Source organism: Hyperolius riggenbachi, chromosome 3 (assembly GCF_040937935.1).
Source record: "Hyperolius riggenbachi isolate aHypRig1 chromosome 3, aHypRig1.pri, whole genome shotgun sequence".
Taxonomy (NCBI): domain Eukaryota; kingdom Metazoa; phylum Chordata; class Amphibia; order Anura; family Hyperoliidae; genus Hyperolius; species Hyperolius riggenbachi.
In genome coordinates this window covers 83,132,620-83,153,768 of record NC_090648.1, presented here as the reverse complement: position 1 = coordinate 83,153,768, position 21,149 = coordinate 83,132,620, and the positions used below count along the sequence as shown (strand labels likewise).

Here is a 21,149-nt window from a genome sequence, read left to right as displayed (position 1 = left end):
CAGCAGGGCCAGTGGCGCAATGGATAACGCGTCTGACTACGGATCAGAAGATTGTAGGTTCGACTCCTACCTGGCTCAGGAAACATGCCGTGATCGTATAGTGGTTAGTACTCTGCGTTGTGGCCGCAGCAACCCCGGTTCGAATCCGGGTCACGGCAGGCTCTTTACTTTCTTCCTCTGCGACTTTTTCTTCAGCTTGCAACCAATCTACTGACTTTCTAAAGCATTCAGGAACCTTAGGCTCTGCTTGCTTCACTTCTTCACTACAACATTTTGCCTTTCGCCGAGAGAAAACTTTCTCTGCTATGGACCTTTGTAGCATCTTCAAACATCTTCACAAATACCATCCTCACATGACATCTTGGCCTCACCAGTTGCCAGTCTCTTGCTAAGCCTAGGTCAACTTTCACCACTTGCCTTTCCCAAGAAACCCGCGCAAGAAAAAGACCTATTACACAGAGCACTTGAGCATCAATTCACCTTGGCGCCCATACTTCTGATGGCTGCTAGCAATGCTTAAAGGACAACTCTGCTTTGACATTGTTCTGCACAGACAACTTTAACAGCAGACCCTGATCAATCATGCAGAGATAATGCTTTCAGGATTTTGTTCCTAGAAGGAGATAGAAGAACTTAGCCCGCCGTGCCCCACTCACAACAGACAGCTGCCCAGACAGAGGACCCTTTCCATACTGCTTGGCTTCACTCCTTGTCTTCACACCCAGCAACTTTCCCATTGGCACTAACTACACTCGGTGCAGCTGCAACAACATCACCTTAAGAAATGTGTGAATAACGCTAGGACTAGCATACAAAATGTGCCCTGATCCTATAGTGGCTAGTACTCTTTGTTGTGGCTGCAAGCAACCATGTGTGAATACGGTTTATGGCGGGCTGCTTTCTGCACTCCTCTTGCAACCTTCTTCAAGCTTTTAGAACAGCATTGTGAATATCTGGACTCAGAGACAGCAAATTCATGACATTTTAATAGAGATTATCTCTCAAAGAAGTTCTCGCTACAGAAGATGTTCAGTGGAATAGGGCACTTCAACGAGGCCCACTTTCCTTGTGGCCGCAAGGAAAACGTGCTATGCATATGTCAGCAGCAGGGCCAGTGGTGCAATGGATAACGCGTCTGACTACGGATCAGAAGATTGTAGGTTCGACTCCTACCTGGCTCAGGAAACATGCTGTGATCGTATAGTGGTTAGTACTCTGCGTTGTGGCCGCAGCAACCCCGGTTCGAATCCGGGTCACGGCAGGCTCTTTACTTTCTTCCTCTGCGACTTTTTCTTCAGCTTGCAACCAATCTACTGACTTTCTAAAGCATTCAGGAACCTTAGGCTCTGCTTGCTTCACTTCTTCACTACAACATTTTGCCTTTTGCCGAGAGAAAACTTTCTCTGCTATGGACCTTTGTAGCATCTTCAAACATCTTCACAAATACCATCCTCACATGACATCTTGGCCTCACCAGTTGCCAGTCTCTTGCTAAGCCTAGGTCAACTTTCACCACTTGCCTTTCCCAAGAAAACCGCGCAAGAAAAAGACCTATTACACAGAGCACTTGAGCATCAATTCACCTTGGCGCCCATACTTCTGATGGCTGCTAGCAATGCTTAAAGGACAACTCTGCTTTGACATTGTTCTGCACAGACAACTTTAACAGCAGACCCTGATCAATCATGCAGAGATAATGCTTTCAGGATTTTGTTCCTAGAAGGAGATAGAAGAACTTAGCCCGCCGTGCCCCACTCACAACAGACAGCTGCCCAGACAGAGGACCCTTTCCATACTGCTCGGCTTCACTCCTTGTCTTCACACCCAGCAACTTTCCCATTGGCACTAACTACACTCGGTGCAGCTGCAACAACATCACCTTAAGAAATGTGTGAATAACGCTAGGACTAGCATACAAAATGTGCCCTGATCCTATAGTGGCTAGTACTCTTTGTTGTGGCTGCAAGCAACCTGGTGTGAATACGGTTTACGGCGGGCTGCTTTCTGCACTCCTCTTGCAACCTTCTTCAAGCTTTTAGAACAGCATTGTGAATATCTGGACTCAGAGACAGCAAATTCATGACATTTTAATAGAGATTATCTCTCAAAGAAGTTCTCGCTACAGAAGATGTTCAGTGGAATAGGGCACTTCAACCAGGCCCACTTTCCTTGTGGCCGCAAGGAAAACGTGCTATGCATATGTCAGCAGCAGGGCCAGTGGCGCAATGGATAACGCGTCTGACTACGGATCAGAAGATTGTGGGTTCGACTCCTACCTGGCTCAGGAAACATGCCGTGACCGTATAGTGGTTAGTACTCTGCGTTGTGGCCGCAGCAGCCCCGGTTCGAATCCGGGTCACGGCAGGCTCTTTACTTTCTTCCTCTGCGACTTTTTCTTCAGCTTGCAACCAATCTACTGACTTTCTAAAGCATTCAGGAACCTTAGGCTCTGCTTGCTTCACTTCTTCACTACAACATTTTGCCTTTCGCCGAGGGAAAACTTTCTCTGCTATGGACCTTTGTAGCATCTTCAAACATCTTCACAAATACCATCCTCACATGACATCTTGGCCTCACCAGTTGCCAGTCTCTTTCTAAGCCTAGGTCAACTTTCACCACTTGCCTTTCCCAAGAAACCCGCGCAAGAAAAAGACCTATTACACAGAGCACTTGAGCATCAATTCACCTTGGCGCCCATACTTCTGATGGCTGCTAGCAATGCTTAAAGGACAACTCTGCTTTGACATTGTTCTGCACAGACAACTTTAACAGCAGACCCTGATCAATCATGCAGAGATAATGCTTTCAGGATTTTGTTCCTAGAAGGAGATAGAAGAACTTAGCCCGCCGTGCCCCACTCACAACAGACAGCTGCCCAGACAGAGGACCCTTTCCATACTGCTTGGCTTCACTCCTTGTCTTCACACCCAGCAACTTTCCCATTGGCACTAACTACACTCGGTGCAGCTGCAACAACATCACCTTAAGAAATGTGTGAATAACGCTAGGACTAGCATACAAAATGTGCCCTGATCCTATAGTGGCTAGTACTCTTTGTTGTGGCTGCAAGCAACCTGGTGTGAATACGGTTTACGGCGGGCTGCTTTCTGCACTCCTCTTGCAACCTTCTTCAAGCTTTTAGAACAGCATTGTGAATATCTGGACTCAGAGACAGCAAATTCATGACATTTTAATAGAGATTATCTCTCAAAGAAGTTCTCGCTACAGAAGATGTTCAGTGGAATAGGGCACTTCAACGAGGCCCACTTTCCTTGTGGCCGCAAGGAAAACGTGCTATGCATATGTCAGCAGCAGGGCCAGTGGCGCAATGGATAACGCATCTGACTACGGATCAGAAGATTGTAGGTTCGACTCCTACCTGGCTCAGGAAACATGCCGTGATCGTATAGTGGTTAGTACTCTGCGTTGTGGCCGCAGCAACCCCGGTTCGAATCCGGGTCACGGCAGGCTCTTTACTTTCTTCCTCTGCGACTTTTTCTTCAGCTTGCAACCAATCTACTGACTTTCTAAAGCATTCAGGAACCTTAGGCTCTGCTTGCTTCACTTCTTCACTACAACATTTTGCCTTTCGCCGAGAGAAAACTTTCTCTGCTATGGACCTTTGTAGCATCTTCAAACATCTTCACAAATACCATCCTCACATGACATCTTGGCCTCACCAGTTGCCAGTCTCTTGCTAAGCCTAGGTCAACTTTCACCACTTGCCTTTCCCAAGAAACCCGCGCAAGAAAAAGACCTATTACACAGAGCACTTGAGCATCAATTCACCTTGGCGCCCATACTTCTGATGGCTGCTAGCAATGCTTAAAGGACAACTCTGCTTTGACATTGTTCTGCACAGACAACTTTAACAGCAGACCCTGATCAATCATGCAGAGATAATGCTTTCAGGATTTTGTTCCTAGAAGGAGATAGAAGAACTTAGCCCGCCGTGCCCCACTCACAACAGACAGCTGCCCAGACAGAGGACCCTTTCCATACTGCTTGGCTTCACTCCTTGTCTTCACACCCAGCAACTTTCCCATTGGCACTAACTACACTCGGTGCAGCTGCAACAACATCACCTTAAGAAATGTGTGAATAACGCTAGGACTAGCATACAAAATGTGCCCTGATCCTATAGTGGCTAGTACTCTTTGTTGTGGCTGCAAGCAACCATGTGTGAATACGGTTTATGGAGGGCTGCTTTCTGCACTCCTCTTGCAACCTTCTTCAAGCTTTTAGAACAGCATTGTGAATATCTGGACTCAGAGACAGCAAATTCATGACATTTTATTAGAGATTAACTCTCAAAGAAGTTCTCGCTACAGAAGATGTTCAGTGGAATAGGGCACTTCAACGAGGCCCACTTTCCTTGTGGCCGCAAGGAAAACGTGCTATGCGTATGTCAGCAGCAGGGCCAGTGGCGCAATGGATAACGCGTCTGACTACGGATCAGAAGATTGTAGGTTCGACTCCTACCTGGCTCAGGAAACATGCCGTGATCGTATAGTGGTTAGTACTCTGCGTTGTGGCCGCAGCAACCCCGGTTCGAATCCGGGTCACGGCAGGCTCTTTACTTTCTTCCTCTGCGACTTTTTCTTCAGCTTGCAACCAATCTACTGACTTTCTAAAGCATTCAGGAACCTTAGGCTCTGCTTGCTTCACTTCTTCACTACAACATTTTGCCTTTCGCCGAGAGAAAACTTTCTCTGCTATGGACCTTTGTAGCATCTTCAAACATCTTCACAAATACCATCCTCACATGACATCTTGGCCTCACCAGTTGCCAGTCTCTTGCTAAGCCTAGGTCAACTTTCACCACTTGCCTTTCCCAAGAAACCCGCGCAAGAAAAAGACCTATTACACAGAGCACTTGAGCATCAATTCACCTTGGCGCCCATACTTCTGATGGCTGCTAGCAATGCTTAAAGGACAACTCTGCTTTGACATTGTTCTGCACAGACAACTTTAACAGCAGACCCTGATCAATCATGCAGAGATAATGCTTTCAGGATTTTGTTCCTAGAAGGAGATAGAAGAACTTAGCCCGCCGTGCCCCACTCACAACAGACAGCTGCCCAGACAGAGGACCCTTTCCATACTGCTTGGCTTCACTCCTTGTCTTCACACCCAGCAACTTTCCCATTGGCACTAACTACACTCGGTGCAGCTGCAACAACATCACCTTAAGAAATGTGTGAATAACGCTAGGACTAGCATACAAAATGTGCCCTGATCCTATAGTGGCTAGTACTCTTTGTTGTGGCTGCAAGCAACCATGTGTGAATACGGTTTATGGCGGGCTGCTTTCTGCACTCCTCTTGCAACCTTCTTCAAGCTTTTAGAACAGCATTGTGAATATCTGGACTCAGAGACAGCAAATTCATGACATTTTAATAGAGATTAACTCTCAAAGAAGTTCTCGCTACAGAAGATGTTCAGTGGAATAGGGCACTTCAACGAGGCCCACTTTCCTTGTGGCCGCAAGGAAAACGTGCTATGCATATGTCAGCAGCAGGGCCAGTGGTGCAATGGATAACGCGTCTGACTACGGATCAGAAGATTGTAGGTTCGACTCCTACCTGGCTCAGGAAACATGCCGTGATCGTATAGTGGTTAGTACTCTGCGTTGTGGCCGCAGCAACCCCGGTTCGAATCCGGGTCACGGCAGGCTCTTTACTTTCTTCCTCTGCGACTTTTTCTTCAGCTTGCAACCAATCTACTGACTTTCTAAAGCATTCAGGAACCTTAGGCTCTGCTTGCTTCACTTCTTCACTACAACATTTTGCCTTTCGCCGAGAGAAAACTTTCTCTGCTATTGACCTTTGTAGCATCTTCAAACATCTTCACAAATACCATCCTCACATGACATCTTGGCCTCACCAGTTGCCAGTCTCTTGCTAAGCCTAGGTCAACTTTCACCACTTGCCTTTCCCAAGAAACCCGCGCAAGAAAAAGACCTATTACACAGAGCACTTGAGCATCAATTCACCTTGGCGCCCATACTTCTGATGGCTGCTAGCAATGCTTAAAGGACAACTCTGCTTTGACATTGTTCTGCACAGACAACTTTAACAGCAGACCCTGATCAATCATGCAGAGATAATGCTTTCAGGATTTTGTTCCTAGAAGGAGATAGAAGAACTTAGCCCGCCGTGCCCCACTCACAACAGACAGCTGCCCAGACAGAGGACCCTTTCCATACTGCTCGGCTTCACTCCTTGTCTTCACACCCAGCAACTTTCCCATTGGCACTAACTACACTCGGTGCAGCTGCAACAACATCACCTTAAGAAATGTGTGAATAACGCTAGGACTAGCATACAAAATGTGCCCTGATCCTATAGTGGCTAGTACTCTTTGTTGTGGCTGCAAGCAACCTGGTGTGAATACGGTTTACGGCGGGCTGCTTTCTGCACTCCTCTTGCAACCTTCTTCAAGCTTTTAGAACAGCATTGTGAATATCTGGACTCAGAGACAGCAAATTCATGACATTTTAATAGAGATTATCTCTCAAAGAAGTTCTCGCTACAGAAGATGTTCAGTGGAATAGGGCACTTCAACGAGGCCCACTTTCCTTGTGGCCGCAAGGAAAACGTGCTATGCATATGTCAGCAGCAGGGCCAGTGGCGCAATGGATAACGCGTCTGACTACGGATCAGAAGATTGTAGGTTCGACTCCTACCTGGCTCAGGAAACATGCCGTGATCGTATAGTGGTTAGTACTCTGCGTTGTGGCCGCAGCAACCCCGGTTCGAATCCGGGTCACGGCAGGCTCTTTACTTTCTTCCTCTGCGACTTTTTCTTCAGCTTGCAACCAATCTACTGACTTTCTAAAGCATTCAGGAACCTTAGGCTCTGCTTGCTTCACTTCTTCACTACAACATTTTGCCTTTCGCCGAGAGAAAACTTTCTCTGCTATGGACCTTTGTAGCATCTTCAAACATCTTCACAAATACCATCCTCACATGACATCTTGGCCTCACCAGTTGCCAGTCTCTTGCTAAGCCTAGGTCAACTTTCACCACTTGCCTTTCCCAAGAAACCCGCGCAAGAAAAAGACCTATTACACAGAGCACTTGAGCATCAATTCACCTTGGCGCCCATACTTCTGATGGCTGCTAGCAATGCTTAAAGGACAACTCTGCTTTGACATTGTTCTGCACAGACAACTTTAACAGCAGACCCTGATCAATCATGCAGAGATAATGCTTTCAGGATTTTGTTCCTAGAAGGAGATAGAAGAACTTAGCCCGCCGTGCCCCACTCACAACAGACAGCTGCCCAGACAGAGGACCCTTTCCATACTGCTTGGCTTCACTCCTTGTCTTCACACCCAGCAACTTTCCCATTGGCACTAACTACACTCGGTGCAGCTGCAACAACATCACCTTAAGAAATGTGTGAATAACGCTAGGACTAGCATACAAAATGTGCCCTGATCCTATAGTGGCTAGTACTCTTTGTTGTGGCTGCAAGCAACCATGTGTGAATACGGTTTATGGCGGGCTGCTTTCTGCACTCCTCTTGCAACCTTCTTCAAGCTTTTAGAACAGCATTGTGAATATCTGGACTCAGAGACAGCAAATTCATGACATTTTAATAGAGATTATCTCTCAAAGAAGTTCTCGCTACAGAAGATGTTCAGTGGAATAGGGCACTTCAACGAGGCCCACTTTCCTTGTGGCCGCAAGGAAAACGTGCTATGCATATGTCAGCAGCAGGGCCAGTGGTGCAATGGATAACGCGTCTGACTACGGATCAGAAGATTGTAGGTTCGACTCCTACCTGGCTCAGGAAACATGCTGTGATCGTATAGTGGTTAGTACTCTGCGTTGTGGCTGCAGCAACCCCGGTTCGAATCCGGGTCACGGCAGGCTCTTTACTTTCTTCCTCTGCGACTTTTTCTTCAGCTTGCAACCAATCTACTGACTTTCTAAAGCATTCAGGAACCTTAGGCTCTGCTTGCTTCACTTCTTCACTACAACATTTTGCCTTTTGCCGAGAGAAAACTTTCTCTGCTATGGACCTTTGTAGCATCTTCAAACATCTTCACAAATACCATCCTCACATGACATCTTGGCCTCACCAGTTGCCAGTCTCTTGCTAAGCCTAGGTCAACTTTCACCACTTGCCTTTCCCAAGAAAACCGCGCAAGAAAAAGACCTATTACACAGAGCACTTGAGCATCAATTCACCTTGGCGCCCATACTTCTGATGGCTGCTAGCAATGCTTAAAGGACAACTCTGCTTTGACATTGTTCTGCACAGACAACTTTAACAGCAGACCCTGATCAATCATGCAGAGATAATGCTTTCAGGATTTTGTTCCTAGAAGGAGATAGAAGAACTTAGCCCGCCGTGCCCCACTCACAACAGACAGCTGCCCAGACAGAGGACCCTTTCCATACTGCTCGGCTTCACTCCTTGTCTTCACACCCAGCAACTTTCCCATTGGCACTAACTACACTCGGTGCAGCTGCAACAACATCACCTTAAGAAATGTGTGAATAACGCTAGGACTAGCATACAAAATGTGCCCTGATCCTATAGTGGCTAGTACTCTTTGTTGTGGCTGCAAGCAACCTGGTGTGAATACGGTTTACGGCGGGCTGCTTTCTGCACTCCTCTTGCAACCTTCTTCAAGCTTTTAGAACAGCATTGTGAATATCTGGACTCAGAGACAGCAAATTCATGACATTTTAATAGAGATTATCTCTCAAAGAAGTTCTCGCTACAGAAGATGTTCAGTGGAATAGGGCACTTCAACCAGGCCCACTTTCCTTGTGGCCGCAAGGAAAACGTGCTATGCATATGTCAGCAGCAGGGCCACTGGCGCAATGGATAACGCGTCTGACTACGGATCAGAAGATTGTGGGTTCGACTCCTACCTGGCTCAGGAAACATGCCGTGACCGTATAGTGGTTAGTACTCTGCGTTGTGGCCGCAGCAACCCCGGTTCGAATCCGGGTCACGGCAGGCTCTTTACTTTCTTCCTCTGCGACTTTTTCTTCAGCTTGCAACCAATCTACTGACTTTCTAAAGCATTCAGGAACCTTAGGCTCTGCTTGCTTCACTTCTTCACTACAACATTTTGCCTTTCGCCGAGAGAAAACTTTCTCTGCTATGGACCTTTGTAGCATCTTCAAACATCTTCACAAATACCATCCTCACATGACATCTTGGCCTCACCAGTTGCCAGTCTCTTTCTAAGCCTAGGTCAACTTTCACCACTTGCCTTTCCCAAGAAACCCGCGCAAGAAAAAGACCTATTACACAGAGCACTTGAGCATCAATTCACCTTGGCGCCCATACTTCTGATGGCTGCTAGCAATGCTTAAAGGACAACTCTGCTTTGACATTGTTCTGCACAGACAACTTTAACAGCAGACCCTGATCAATCATGCAGAGATAATGCTTTCAGGATTTTGTTCCTAGAAGGAGATAGAAGAACTTAGCCCGCCGTGCCCCACTCACAACAGACAGCTGCCCAGACAGAGGACCCTTTCCATACTGCTTGGCTTCACTCCTTGTCTTCACACCCAGCAACTTTCCCATTGGCACTAACTACACTCGGTGCAGCTGCAACAACATCACCTTAAGAAATGTGTGAATAACGCTAGGACTAGCATACAAAATGTGCCCTGATCCTATAGTGGCTAGTACTCTTTGTTGTGGCTGCAAGCAACCTGGTGTGAATACGGTTTACGGCGGGCTGCTTTCTGCACTCCTCTTGCAACCTTCTTCAAGCTTTTAGAACAGCATTGTGAATATCTGGACTCAGAGACAGCAAATTCATGACATTTTAATAGAGATTATCTCTCAAAGAAGTTCTCGCTACAGAAGATGTTCAGTGGAATAGGGCACTTCAACGAGGCCCACTTTCCTTGTGGCCGCAAGGAAAACGTGCTATGCATATGTCAGCAGCAGGGCCAGTGGCGCAATGGATAACGCGTCTGACTACGGATCAGAAGATTGTAGGTTCGACTCCTACCTGGCTCAGGAAACATGCCGTGATCGTATAGTGGTTAGTACTCTGCGTTGTGGCCGCAGCAACCCCGGTTCGAATCCGGGTCACGGCAGGCTCTTTACTTTCTTCCTCTGCGACTTTTTCTTCAGCTTGCAACCAATCTACTGACTTTCTAAAGCATTCAGGAACCTTAGGCTCTGCTTGCTTTACTTCTTCACTACAACATTTTGCCTTTCGCCGAGAGAAAACTTTCTCTGCTATGGACCTTTGTAGCATCTTCAAACATCTTCACAAATACCATCCTCACATGACATCTTGGCCTCACCAGTTGCCAGTCTCTTGCTAAGCCTAGGTCAACTTTCACCACTTGCCTTTCCCAAGAAACCCGCGCAAGAAAAAGACCTATTACACAGAGCACTTGAGCATCAATTCACCTTGGCGCCCATACTTCTGATGGCTGCTAGCAATGCTTAAAGGACAACTCTGCTTTGACATTGTTCTGCACAGACAACTTTAACAGCAGACCCTGATCAATCATGCAGAGATAATGCTTTCAGGATTTTGTTCCTAGAAGGAGATAGAAGAACTTAGCCCGCCGTGCCCCACTCACAACAGACAGCTGCCCAGACAGAGGACCCTTTCCATACTGCTTGGCTTCACTCCTTGTCTTCACACCCAGCAACTTTCCCATTGGCACTAACTACACTCGGTGCAGCTGCAACAACATCACCTTAAGAAATGTGTGAATAACGCTAGGACTAGCATACAAAATGTGCCCTGATCCTATAGTGGCTAGTACTCTTTGTTGTGGCTGCAAGCAACCATGTGTGAATACGGTTTATGGAGGGCTGCTTTCTGCACTCCTCTTGCAACCTTCTTCAAGCTTTTAGAACAGCATTGTGAATATCTGGACTCAGAGACAGCAAATTCATGACATTTTAATAGAGATTAACTCTCAAAGAAGTTCTCGCTACAGAAGATGTTCAGTGGAATAGGGCACTTCAACGAGGCCCACTTTCCTTGTGGCCGCAAGGAAAACGTGCTATGCATATGTCAGCAGCAGGGCCAGTGGCGCAATGGATAACGCGTCTGACTACGGATCAGAAGATTGTAGGTTCGACTCCTACCTGGCTCAGGAAACATGCCGTGATCGTATAGTGGTTAGTACTCTGCGTTGTGGCCGCAGCAACCCCGGTTCAAATCCGGGTCACGGCAGGCTCTTTACTTTCTTCCTCTGCGACTTTTTCTTCAGCTTGCAACCAATCTACTGACTTTCTAAAGCATTCAGGAACCTTAGGCTCTGCTTGCTTCACTTCTTCACTACAACATTTTGCCTTTCGCCGAGAGAAAACTTTCTCTGCTATGGACCTTTGTAGCATCTTCAAACATCTTCACAAATACCATCCTCACATGACATCTTGGCCTCACCAGTTGCCAGTCTCTTGCTAAGCCTAGGTCAACTTTCACCACTTGCCTTTCCCAAGAAACCCGCGCAAGAAAAAGACCTATTACACAGAGCACTTGAGCATCAATTCACCTTGGCGCCCATACTTCTGATGGCTGCTAGCAATGCTTAAAGGACAACTCTGCTTTGACATTGTTCTGCACAGACAACTTTAACAGCAGACCCTGATCAATCATGCAGAGATAATGCTTTCAGGATTTTGTTCCTAGAAGGAGATAGAAGAACTTAGCCCGCCGTGCCCCACTCACAACAGACAGCTGCCCAGACAGAGGACCCTTTCCATACTGCTTGGCTTCACTCCTTGTCTTCACACCCAGCAACTTTCCCATTGGCACTAACTACACTCGGTGCAGCTGCAACAACATCACCTTAAGAAATGTGTGAATAACGCTAGGACTAGCATACAAAATGTGCCCTGATCCTATAGTGGCTAGTACTCTTTGTTGTGGCTGCAAGCAACCATGTGTGAATACGGTTTATGGCGGGCTGCTTTCTGCACTCCTCTTGCAACCTTCTTCAAGCTTTTAGAACAGCATTGTGAATATCTGGACTCAGAGACAGCAAATTCATGACATTTTAATAGAGATTAACTCTCAAAGAAGTTCTCGCTACAGAAGATGTTCAGTGGAATAGGGCACTTCAACGAGGCCCACTTTCCTTGTGGCCGCAAGGAAAACGTGCTATGCATATGTCAGCAGCAGGGCCAGTGGTGCAATGGATAACGCGTCTGACTACGGATCAGAAGATTGTAGGTTCGACTCCTACCTGGCTCAGGAAACATGCCGTGATCGTATAGTGGTTAGTACTCTGCGTTGTGGCCGCAGCAACCCCGGTTCGAATCCGGGTCACGGCAGGCTCTTTACTTTCTTCCTCTGCGACTTTTTCTTCAGCTTGCAACCAATCTACTGACTTTCTAAAGCATTCAGGAACCTTAGGCTCTGCTTGCTTCACTTCTTCACTACAACATTTTGCCTTTCGCCGAGAGAAAACTTTCTCTGCTATTGACCTTTGTAGCATCTTCAAACATCTTCACAAATACCATCCTCACATGACATCTTGGCCTCACCAGTTGCCAGTCTCTTGCTAAGCCTAGGTCAACTTTCACCACTTGCCTTTCCCAAGAAACCCGCGCAAGAAAAAGACCTATTACACAGAGCACTTGAGCATCAATTCACCTTGGCGCCCATACTTCTGATGGCTGCTAGCAATGCTTAAAGGACAACTCTGCTTTGACATTGTTCTGCACAGACAACTTTAACAGCAGACCCTGATCAATCATGCAGAGATAATGCTTTCAGGATTTTGTTCCTAGAAGGAGATAGAAGAACTTAGCCCGCCGTGCCCCACTCACAACAGACAGCTGCCCAGACAGAGGACCCTTTCCATACTGCTCGGCTTCACTCCTTGTCTTCACACCCAGCAACTTTCCCATTGGCACTAACTACACTCGGTGCAGCTGCAACAACATCACCTTAAGAAATGTGTGAATAACGCTAGGACTAGCATACAAAATGTGCCCTGATCCTATAGTGGCTAGTACTCTTTGTTGTGGCTGCAAGCAACCTGGTGTGAATACGGTTTACGGCGGGCTGCTTTCTGCACTCCTCTTGCAACCTTCTTCAAGCTTTTAGAACAGCATTGTGAATATCTGGACTCAGAGACAGCAAATTCATGACATTTTAATAGAGATTATCTCTCAAAGAAGTTCTCGCTACAGAAGATGTTCAGTGGAATAGGGCACTTCAACGAGGCCCACTTTCCTTGTGGCCGCAAGGAAAACGTGCTATGCATATGTCAGCAGCAGGGCCAGTGGCGCAATGGATAACGCGTCTGACTACGGATCAGAAGATTGTAGGTTCTACTCCTACCTGGCTCAGGAAACATGCCGTGATCGTATAGTGGTTAGTACTCTGCGTTGTGGCCGCAGCAACCCCGGTTCGAATCCGGGTCACGGCAGGCTCTTTACTTTCTTCCTCTGCGACTTTTTCTTCAGCTTGCAACCAATCTACTGACTTTCTAAAGCATTCAGGAACCTTAGGCTCTGCTTGCTTCACTTCTTCACTACAACATTTTGCCTTTCGCCGAGAGAAAACTTTCTCTGCTATGGACCTTTGTAGCATCTTCAAACATCTTCACAAATACCATCCTCACATGACATCTTGGCCTCACCAGTTGCCAGTCTCTTGCTAAGCCTAGGTCAACTTTCACCACTTGCCTTTCCCAAGAAACCCGCGCAAGAAAAAGACCTATTACACAGAGCACTTGAGCATCAATTCACCTTGGCGCCCATACTTCTGATGGCTGCTAGCAATGCTTAAAGGACAACTCTGCTTTGACATTGTTCTGCACAGACAACTTTAACAGCAGACCCTGATCAATCATGCAGAGATAATGCTTTCAGGATTTTGTTCCTAGAAGGAGATAGAAGAACTTAGCCCGCCGTGCCCCACTCACAACAGACAGCTGCCCAGACAGAGGACCCTTTCCATACTGCTTGGCTTCACTCCTTGTCTTCACACCCAGCAACTTTCCCATTGGCACTAACTACACTCGGTGCAGCTGCAACAACATCACCTTAAGAAATGTGTGAATAACGCTAGGACTAGCATACAAAATGTGCCCTGATCCTATAGTGGCTAGTACTCTTTGTTGTGGCTGCAAGCAACCATGTGTGAATACGGTTTATGGCGGGCTGCTTTCTGCACTCCTCTTGCAACCTTCTTCAAGCTTTTAGAACAGCATTGTGAATATCTGGACTCAGAGACAGCAAATTCATGACATTTTAATAGAGATTATCTCTCAAAGAAGTTCTCGCTACAGAAGATGTTCAGTGGAATAGGGCACTTCAACGAGGCCCACTTTCCTTGTGGCCGCAAGGAAAACGTGCTATGCATATGTCAGCAGCAGGGCCAGTGGCGCAATGGATAACGCGTCTGACTACGGATCAGAAGATTGTAGGTTCGACTCCTACCTGGCTCAGGAAACATGCCGTGATCGTATAGTGGTTAGTACTCTGCGTTGTGGCCGCAGCAACCCCGGTTCGAATCCGGGTCACGGCAGGCTCTTTACTTTCTTCCTCTGCGACTTTTTCTTCAGCTTGCAACCAATCTACTGACTTTCTAAAGCATTCAGGAACCTTAGGCTCTGCTTGCTTCACTTCTTCACTACAACATTTTGCCTTTCGCCGAGAGAAAACTTTCTCTGCTATGGACCTTTGTAGCATCTTCAAACATCTTCACAAATACCATCCTCACATGACATCTTGGCCTCACCAGTTGCCAGTCTCTTGCTAAGCCTAGGTCAACTTTCACCACTTGCCTTTCCCAAGAAACCCGCGCAAGAAAAAGACCTATTACACAGAGCACTTGAGCATCAATTCACCTTGGCGCCCATACTTCTGATGGCTGCTAGCAATGCTTAAAGGACAACTCTGCTTTGACATTGTTCTGCACAGACAACTTTAACAGCAGACCCTGATCAATCATGCAGAGATAATGCTTTCAGGATTTTGTTCCTAGAAGGAGATAGAAGAACTTAGCCCGCCGTGCCCCACTCACAACAGACAGCTGCCCAGACAGAGGACCCTTTCCATACTGCTTGGCTTCACTCCTTGTCTTCACACCCAGCAACTTTCCCATTGGCACTAACTACACTCGGTGCAGCTGCAACAACATCACCTTAAGAAATGTGTGAATAACGCTAGGACTAGCATACAAAATGTGCCCTGATCCTATAGTGGCTAGTACTCTTTGTTGTGGCTGCAAGCAACCATGTGTGAATACGGTTTATGGCGGGCTGCTTTCTGCACTCCTCTTGCAACCTTCTTCAAGCTTTTAGAACAGCATTGTGAATATCTGGACTCAGAGACAGCAAATTCATGACATTTTAATAGAGATTATCTCTCAAAGAAGTTCTCGCTACAGAAGATGTTCAGTGGAATAGGGCACTTCAACGAGGCCCACTTTCCTTGTGGCCGCAAGGAAAACGTGCTATGCATATGTCAGCAGCAGGGCCAGTGGCGCAATGGATAACGCGTCTGACTACGGATCAGAAGATTGTAGGTTCGACTCCTACCTGGCTCAGGAAACATGCCGTGATCGTATAGTGGTTAGTACTCTGCGTTGTGGCCGCAGCAACCCCGGTTCGAATCCGGGTCACGGCAGGCTCTTTACTTTCTTCCTCTGCGACTTTTTCTTCAGCTTGCAACCAATCTACTGACTTTCTAAAGCATTCAGGAACCTTAGGCTCTGCTTGCTTCACTTCTTCACTACAACATTTTGCCTTTCGCCGAGAGAAAACTTTCTCTGCTATGGACCTTTGTAGCATCTTCAAACATCTTCACAAATACCATCCTCACATGACATCTTGGCCTCACCAGTTGCCAGTCTCTTGCTAAGCCTAGGTCAACTTTCACCACTTGCCTTTCCCAAGAAACCCGCGCAAGAAAAAGACCTATTACACAGAGCACTTGAGCATCAATTCACCTTGGCGCCCATACTTCTGATGGCTGCTAGCAATGCTTAAAGGACAACTCTGCTTTGACATTGTTCTGCACAGACAACTTTAACAGCAGACCCTGATCAATCATGCAGAGATAATGCTTTCAGGATTTTGTTCCTAGAAGGAGATAGAAGAACTTAGCCCGCCGTGCCCCACTCACAACAGACAGCTGCCCAGACAGAGGACCCTTTCCATACTGCTTGGCTTCACTCCTTGTCTTCACACCCAGCAACTTTCCCATTGGCACTAACTACACTCGGTGCAGCTGCAACAACATCACCTTAAGAAATGTGTGAATAACGCTAGGACTAGCATACAAAATGTGCCCTGATCCTATAGTGGCTAGTACTCTTTGTTGTGGCTGCAAGCAACCATGTGTGAATACGGTTTATGGCGGGCTGCTTTCTGCACTCCTCTTGCAACCTTCTTCAAGCTTTTAGAACAGCATTGTGAATATCTGGACTCAGAGACAGCAAATTCATGACATTTTAATAGAGATTATCTCTCAAAGAAGTTCTCGCTACAGAAGATGTTCAGTGGAATAGGGCACTTCAACGAGGCCCACTTTCCTTGTGGCCGCAAGGAAAACGTGCTATGCATATGTCAGCAGCAGGGCCAGTGGTGCAATGGATAACGCGTCTGACTACGGATCAGAAGATTGTAGGTTCGACTCCTACCTGGCTCAGGAAACATGCTGTGATCGTATAGTGGTTAGTACTCTGCGTTGTGGCCGCAGCAACCCCGGTTCGAATCCGGGTCACGGCAGGCTCTTTACTTTCTTCCTCTGCGACTTTTTCTTCAGCTTGCAACCAATCTACTGACTTTCTAAAGCATTCAGGAACCTTAGGCTCTGCTTGCTTCACTTCTTCACTACAACATTTTGCCTTTTGCCGAGAGAAAACTTTCTCTGCTATGGACCTTTGTAGCATCTTCAAACATCTTCACAAATACCATCCTCACATGACATCTTGGCCTCACCAGTTGCCAGTCTCTTGCTAAGCCTAGGTCAACTTTCACCACTTGCCTTTCCCAAGAAAACCGCGCAAGAAAAAGACCTATTACACAGAGCACTTGAGCATCAATTCACCTTGGCGCCCATACTTCTGATGGCTGCTAGCAATGCTTAAAGGACAACTCTGCTTTGACATTGTTCTGCACAGACAACTTTAACAGCAGACCCTGATCAATCATGCAGAGATAATGCTTTCAGGATTTTGTTCCTAGAAGGAGATAGAAGAACTTAGCCCGCCGTGCCCCACTCACAACAGACAGCTGCCCAGACAGAGGACCCTTTCCATACTGCTCGGCTTCACTCCTTGTCTTCACACCCAGCAACTTTCCAATTGGCACTAACTACACTCGGTGCAGCTGCAACAACATCACCTTAAGAAATGTGTGAATAACGCTAGGACTAGCATACAAAATGTGCCCTGATCCTATAGTGGCTAGTACTCTTTGTTGTGGCTGCAAGCAACCTGGTGTGAATACGGTTTACGGCGGGCTGCTTTCTGCACTCCTCTTGCAACCTTCTTCAAGCTTTTAGAACAGCATTGTGAATATCTGGACTCAGAGACAGCAAATTCATGACATTTTAATAGAGATTATCTCTCAAAGAAGTTCTCGCTACAGAAGATGTTCAGTGGAATAGGGCACTTCAACGAGGCCCACTTTCCTTGTGGCCGCAAGGAAAACGTGCTATGCATATGTCAGCAGCAGGGCCAGTGGCGCAATGGATAACGCGTCTGACTACGGATCAGAAGATTGTAGGTTCGACTCCTACCTGGCTCAGGAAACATGCCGTGATCGTATAGTGGTTAGTACTCTGCGTTGTGGCCGCAGCAACCCCGGTTCGAATCCGGGTCACGGCAGGCTCTTTACTTTCTTCCTCTGCGACTTTTTCTTCAGCTTGCAACCAATCTACTGACTTTCTAAAGCATTCAGGAACCTTAGGCTCTGCTTGCTTCACTTCTTCACTACAACATTTTGCCTTTCGCCGAGAGAAAACTTTCTCTGCTATGGACCTTTGTAGCATCTTCAAACATCTTCACAAATACCATCCTCACATGACATCTTGGCCTCACCAGTTGCCAGTCTCTTGCTAAGCCTAGGTCAACTTTCACCACTTGCCTTTCCCAAGAAACCCGCGCAAGAAAAAGACCTATTACACAGAGCACTTGAGCATCAATTCACCTTGGCGCCCATACTTCTGATGGCTGCTAGCAATGCTTAAAGGACAACTCTGCTTTGACATTGTTCTGCACAGACAACTTTAACAGCAGACCCTGATCAATCATGCAGAGATAATGCTTTCAGGATTTTGTTCCTAGAAGGAGATAGAAGAACTTAGCCCGCCGTGCCCCACTCACAACAGACAGCTGCCCAGACAGAGGACCCTTTCCATACTGCTTGGCTTCACTCCTTGTCTTCACACCCAGCAACTTTCCCATTGGCACTAACTACACTCGGTGCAGCTGCAACAACATCACCTTAAGAAATGTGTGAATAACGCTAGGACTAGCATACAAAATGTGCCCTGATCCTATAGTGGCTAGTACTCTTTGTTGTGGCTGCAAGCAACCATGTGTGAATACGGTTTATGGCGGGCTGCTTTCTGCACTCCTCTTGCAACCTTCTTCAAGCTTTTAGAACAGCATTGTGAATATCTGGACTCAGAGACAGCAAATTCATGACATTTTAATAGAGATTATCTCTCAAAGAAGTTCTCGCTACAGAAGATGTTCAGTGGAATAGGGCACTTCAACGAGGCCCACTTTCCTTGTGGCCGCAAGGAAAACGTGCTATGCATATGTCAGCAGCAGGGCCAGTGGCGCAATGGATAACGCGTCTGACTACGGATCAGAAGATTGTAGGTTCGACTCCTACCTGGCTCAGGAAACATGCCGTGATCGTATAGTGGTTAGTACTCTGCGTTGTGGCCGCAGCAACCCCGGTTCGAATCCGGGTCACGGCAGGCTCTTTACTTTCTTCCTCTGCGACTTTTTCTTCAGCTTGCAACCAATCTACTGACTTTCTAAAGCATTCAGGAACCTTAGGCTCTGCTTGCTTCACTTCTTCACTACAACATTTTGCCTTTCGCCGAGAGAAAACTTTCTCTGCTATGGACCTTTGTAGCATCTTCAAACATCTTCACAAATACCATCCTCACATGACATCTTGGCCTCACCAGTTGCCAGTCTCTTGCTAAGCCTAGGTCAACTTTCACCACTTGCCTTTCCCAAGAAACCCGCGCAAGAAAAAGACCTATTACACAGAGCACTTGAGCATCAATTCACCTTGGCGCCCATACTTCTGATGGCTGCTAGCAATGCTTAAAGGACAACTCTGCTTTGACATTGTTCTGCACAGACAACTTTAACAGCAGACCCTGATCAATCATGCAGAGATAATGCTTTCAGGATTTTGTTCCTAGAAGGAGATAGAAGAACTTAGCCCGCCGTGCCCCACTCACAACAGACAGCTGCCCAGACAGAGGACCCTTTCCATACTGCTTGGCTTCACTCCTTGTCTTCACACCCAGCAACTTTCCCATTGGCACTAACTACACTCGGTGCAGCTGCAACAACATCACCTTAAGAAATGTGTGAATAACGCTAGGACTAGCATACAAAATGTGCCCTGATCCTATAGTGGCTAGTACTCTTTGTTGTGGCTGCAAGCAACCATGTGTGAATACGGTTTATGGCGGGCTGCTTTCTGCACTCCTCTTGCAACCTTCTTCAAGCTTTTAGAACAGCATTGTGAATATCTGGACTCAGAGACAGCAAATTCATGACATTTTAATAGAGATTATCTCTCAAAGAAGTTCTCGCTACAGAAGATGTTCAGTGGAATAGGGCACTTCAACGAGGCCCACTTTCCTTGTGGCCGCAAGGAAAACGTGCTATGCATATGTCAGCAGCAGGGCCAGTGGTGCAATGGATAACGCGTCTGACTACGGATCAGAAGATTGTAGGTTCGACTCCTACCTGGCTCAGGAAACATGCTGTGATCGTATAGTGGTTAGTACTCTGCGTTGTGGCCGCAGCAACCCCGGTTCGAATCCGGGTCACGGCAGGCTCTTTACTTTCTTCCTCTGCGACTTTTTCTTCAGCTTGCAACCAATCTACTGACTTTCTAAAGCATTCAGGAACCTTAGGCTCTGCTTGCTTCACTTCTTCACTACAACATTTTGCCTTTTGCCGAGAGAAAACTTTCTCTGCTATGGACCTTTGTAGCATCTTCAAACATCTTCACAAATACCATCCTCACATGACATCTTGGCCTCACCAGTTGCCAGTCTCTTGCTAAGCCTAGGTCAACTTTCACCACTTGCCTTTCCCAAGAAAACCGCGCAAGAAAAAGACCTATTACACAGAGCACTTGAGCATCAATTCACCTTGGCGCCCATACTTCTGATGGCTGCTAGCAATGCTTAAAGGACAACTCTGCTTTGACATTGTTCTGCACAGACAACTTTAACAGCAGACCCTGATCAATCATGCAGAGATAATGCTTTCAGGATTTTGTTCCTAGAAGGAGATAGAAGAACTTAGCCCGCCGTGCCCCACTCACAACAGACAGCTGCCCAGACAGAGGACCCTTTCCATACTGCTCGGCTTCACTCCTTGTCTTCACACCCAGCAACTTTCCCATTGGCACTAACTACACTCGGTGCAGCTGAAACAACATCACCTTAAGAAATGTGTGAATAACGCTAGGACTAGCATACAAAATGTGCCCTGATCCTATAGTGGCTAGTACTCTTTGTTGTGGCTGCAAGCAACCTGGTGTGAATACGGTTTACGGCGGGCTGCTTTCTGCACTCCTCTTGCAACCTTCTTCAAGCTTTTAGAACAGCATTGTGAATATCTGGACTCAGAGACAGCAAATTCATGACATTTTAATAGAGATTATCTCTCAAAGAAGTTCTCGCTACAGAAGATGTTCAGTGGAATAGGGCACTTCAACGAGGCCCACTTTCCTTGTGGCCGCAAGGAAAACGTGCTATGCATATGTCAGCAGCAGGGCCAGTGGTGCAATGGATAACGCGTCTGACTACGGATCAGAAGATTGTAGGTTCGACTCCTACCTGGCTCAGGAAACATGCCGTGATCGTATAGTGGTTAGTACTCTGCGTTGTGGCCGCAGCAACCCCGGTTCGAATCCGGGTCACGGCAGGCTCTTTACTTTCTTCCTCTGCGACTTTTTCTT

At 46.9% G+C, this 21,149-nt stretch overlaps 36 non-coding genes across 36 annotated transcripts; all 36 read left to right on the top strand.

Annotated features, from left to right (window-relative positions):
* The first annotated feature begins 5 nt into the window (after positions 1-5).
* On the top strand, positions 6-78 carry TRNAR-ACG (transfer RNA arginine (anticodon ACG)). The gene has a single exon. It is a non-coding gene; the product is annotated as a tRNA-Arg (tRNA).
* Positions 79-86: 8 nt separating this feature from the next.
* Positions 87-158, top strand: TRNAH-GUG (transfer RNA histidin (anticodon GUG)). The gene has a single exon. It is a non-coding gene; the product is annotated as a tRNA-His (tRNA).
* Positions 159-1,108: 950 nt separating this feature from the next.
* TRNAR-ACG (transfer RNA arginine (anticodon ACG)) lies at positions 1,109-1,181 on the top strand. Its single transcript has one exon. It is a non-coding gene; the product is annotated as a tRNA-Arg (tRNA).
* An 8-nt stretch (positions 1,182-1,189) lies between these two features.
* On the top strand, positions 1,190-1,261 carry TRNAH-GUG (transfer RNA histidin (anticodon GUG)). The gene has a single exon. It is a non-coding gene; the product is annotated as a tRNA-His (tRNA).
* A 950-nt stretch (positions 1,262-2,211) lies between these two features.
* TRNAR-ACG (transfer RNA arginine (anticodon ACG)) lies at positions 2,212-2,284 on the top strand. The gene has a single exon. It is a non-coding gene; the product is annotated as a tRNA-Arg (tRNA).
* A 1,030-nt stretch (positions 2,285-3,314) lies between these two features.
* TRNAR-ACG (transfer RNA arginine (anticodon ACG)) lies at positions 3,315-3,387 on the top strand. Its single transcript has one exon. It is a non-coding gene; the product is annotated as a tRNA-Arg (tRNA).
* Positions 3,388-3,395: 8 nt separating this feature from the next.
* On the top strand, positions 3,396-3,467 carry TRNAH-GUG (transfer RNA histidin (anticodon GUG)). The gene has a single exon. It is a non-coding gene; the product is annotated as a tRNA-His (tRNA).
* Positions 3,468-4,417: 950 nt separating this feature from the next.
* Positions 4,418-4,490, top strand: TRNAR-ACG (transfer RNA arginine (anticodon ACG)). The gene has a single exon. It is a non-coding gene; the product is annotated as a tRNA-Arg (tRNA).
* Positions 4,491-4,498: 8 nt separating this feature from the next.
* Positions 4,499-4,570, top strand: TRNAH-GUG (transfer RNA histidin (anticodon GUG)). Its single transcript has one exon. It is a non-coding gene; the product is annotated as a tRNA-His (tRNA).
* Positions 4,571-5,520: 950 nt separating this feature from the next.
* Positions 5,521-5,593, top strand: TRNAR-ACG (transfer RNA arginine (anticodon ACG)). Its single transcript has one exon. It is a non-coding gene; the product is annotated as a tRNA-Arg (tRNA).
* An 8-nt stretch (positions 5,594-5,601) lies between these two features.
* On the top strand, positions 5,602-5,673 carry TRNAH-GUG (transfer RNA histidin (anticodon GUG)). Its single transcript has one exon. It is a non-coding gene; the product is annotated as a tRNA-His (tRNA).
* Positions 5,674-6,623: 950 nt separating this feature from the next.
* Positions 6,624-6,696, top strand: TRNAR-ACG (transfer RNA arginine (anticodon ACG)). The gene has a single exon. It is a non-coding gene; the product is annotated as a tRNA-Arg (tRNA).
* Positions 6,697-6,704: 8 nt separating this feature from the next.
* On the top strand, positions 6,705-6,776 carry TRNAH-GUG (transfer RNA histidin (anticodon GUG)). Its single transcript has one exon. It is a non-coding gene; the product is annotated as a tRNA-His (tRNA).
* Positions 6,777-7,726: 950 nt separating this feature from the next.
* TRNAR-ACG (transfer RNA arginine (anticodon ACG)) lies at positions 7,727-7,799 on the top strand. The gene has a single exon. It is a non-coding gene; the product is annotated as a tRNA-Arg (tRNA).
* Positions 7,800-9,932: 2,133 nt separating this feature from the next.
* Positions 9,933-10,005, top strand: TRNAR-ACG (transfer RNA arginine (anticodon ACG)). The gene has a single exon. It is a non-coding gene; the product is annotated as a tRNA-Arg (tRNA).
* Positions 10,006-10,013: 8 nt separating this feature from the next.
* Positions 10,014-10,085, top strand: TRNAH-GUG (transfer RNA histidin (anticodon GUG)). The gene has a single exon. It is a non-coding gene; the product is annotated as a tRNA-His (tRNA).
* Positions 10,086-11,035: 950 nt separating this feature from the next.
* TRNAR-ACG (transfer RNA arginine (anticodon ACG)) lies at positions 11,036-11,108 on the top strand. Its single transcript has one exon. It is a non-coding gene; the product is annotated as a tRNA-Arg (tRNA).
* Positions 11,109-11,116: 8 nt separating this feature from the next.
* Positions 11,117-11,188, top strand: TRNAH-GUG (transfer RNA histidin (anticodon GUG)). Its single transcript has one exon. It is a non-coding gene; the product is annotated as a tRNA-His (tRNA).
* A 950-nt stretch (positions 11,189-12,138) lies between these two features.
* TRNAR-ACG (transfer RNA arginine (anticodon ACG)) lies at positions 12,139-12,211 on the top strand. The gene has a single exon. It is a non-coding gene; the product is annotated as a tRNA-Arg (tRNA).
* Positions 12,212-12,219: 8 nt separating this feature from the next.
* On the top strand, positions 12,220-12,291 carry TRNAH-GUG (transfer RNA histidin (anticodon GUG)). The gene has a single exon. It is a non-coding gene; the product is annotated as a tRNA-His (tRNA).
* A 950-nt stretch (positions 12,292-13,241) lies between these two features.
* On the top strand, positions 13,242-13,314 carry TRNAR-ACG (transfer RNA arginine (anticodon ACG)). Its single transcript has one exon. It is a non-coding gene; the product is annotated as a tRNA-Arg (tRNA).
* An 8-nt stretch (positions 13,315-13,322) lies between these two features.
* On the top strand, positions 13,323-13,394 carry TRNAH-GUG (transfer RNA histidin (anticodon GUG)). Its single transcript has one exon. It is a non-coding gene; the product is annotated as a tRNA-His (tRNA).
* Positions 13,395-14,344: 950 nt separating this feature from the next.
* Positions 14,345-14,417, top strand: TRNAR-ACG (transfer RNA arginine (anticodon ACG)). The gene has a single exon. It is a non-coding gene; the product is annotated as a tRNA-Arg (tRNA).
* Positions 14,418-14,425: 8 nt separating this feature from the next.
* TRNAH-GUG (transfer RNA histidin (anticodon GUG)) lies at positions 14,426-14,497 on the top strand. Its single transcript has one exon. It is a non-coding gene; the product is annotated as a tRNA-His (tRNA).
* A 950-nt stretch (positions 14,498-15,447) lies between these two features.
* TRNAR-ACG (transfer RNA arginine (anticodon ACG)) lies at positions 15,448-15,520 on the top strand. The gene has a single exon. It is a non-coding gene; the product is annotated as a tRNA-Arg (tRNA).
* Positions 15,521-15,528: 8 nt separating this feature from the next.
* On the top strand, positions 15,529-15,600 carry TRNAH-GUG (transfer RNA histidin (anticodon GUG)). The gene has a single exon. It is a non-coding gene; the product is annotated as a tRNA-His (tRNA).
* Positions 15,601-16,550: 950 nt separating this feature from the next.
* On the top strand, positions 16,551-16,623 carry TRNAR-ACG (transfer RNA arginine (anticodon ACG)). The gene has a single exon. It is a non-coding gene; the product is annotated as a tRNA-Arg (tRNA).
* An 8-nt stretch (positions 16,624-16,631) lies between these two features.
* TRNAH-GUG (transfer RNA histidin (anticodon GUG)) lies at positions 16,632-16,703 on the top strand. The gene has a single exon. It is a non-coding gene; the product is annotated as a tRNA-His (tRNA).
* Positions 16,704-17,653: 950 nt separating this feature from the next.
* On the top strand, positions 17,654-17,726 carry TRNAR-ACG (transfer RNA arginine (anticodon ACG)). Its single transcript has one exon. It is a non-coding gene; the product is annotated as a tRNA-Arg (tRNA).
* Positions 17,727-17,734: 8 nt separating this feature from the next.
* On the top strand, positions 17,735-17,806 carry TRNAH-GUG (transfer RNA histidin (anticodon GUG)). Its single transcript has one exon. It is a non-coding gene; the product is annotated as a tRNA-His (tRNA).
* Positions 17,807-18,756: 950 nt separating this feature from the next.
* On the top strand, positions 18,757-18,829 carry TRNAR-ACG (transfer RNA arginine (anticodon ACG)). The gene has a single exon. It is a non-coding gene; the product is annotated as a tRNA-Arg (tRNA).
* Positions 18,830-18,837: 8 nt separating this feature from the next.
* TRNAH-GUG (transfer RNA histidin (anticodon GUG)) lies at positions 18,838-18,909 on the top strand. The gene has a single exon. It is a non-coding gene; the product is annotated as a tRNA-His (tRNA).
* A 950-nt stretch (positions 18,910-19,859) lies between these two features.
* Positions 19,860-19,932, top strand: TRNAR-ACG (transfer RNA arginine (anticodon ACG)). Its single transcript has one exon. It is a non-coding gene; the product is annotated as a tRNA-Arg (tRNA).
* An 8-nt stretch (positions 19,933-19,940) lies between these two features.
* On the top strand, positions 19,941-20,012 carry TRNAH-GUG (transfer RNA histidin (anticodon GUG)). Its single transcript has one exon. It is a non-coding gene; the product is annotated as a tRNA-His (tRNA).
* Positions 20,013-20,962: 950 nt separating this feature from the next.
* TRNAR-ACG (transfer RNA arginine (anticodon ACG)) lies at positions 20,963-21,035 on the top strand. Its single transcript has one exon. It is a non-coding gene; the product is annotated as a tRNA-Arg (tRNA).
* An 8-nt stretch (positions 21,036-21,043) lies between these two features.
* On the top strand, positions 21,044-21,115 carry TRNAH-GUG (transfer RNA histidin (anticodon GUG)). Its single transcript has one exon. It is a non-coding gene; the product is annotated as a tRNA-His (tRNA).
* Positions 21,116-21,149: the final 34 nt, after the last annotated feature.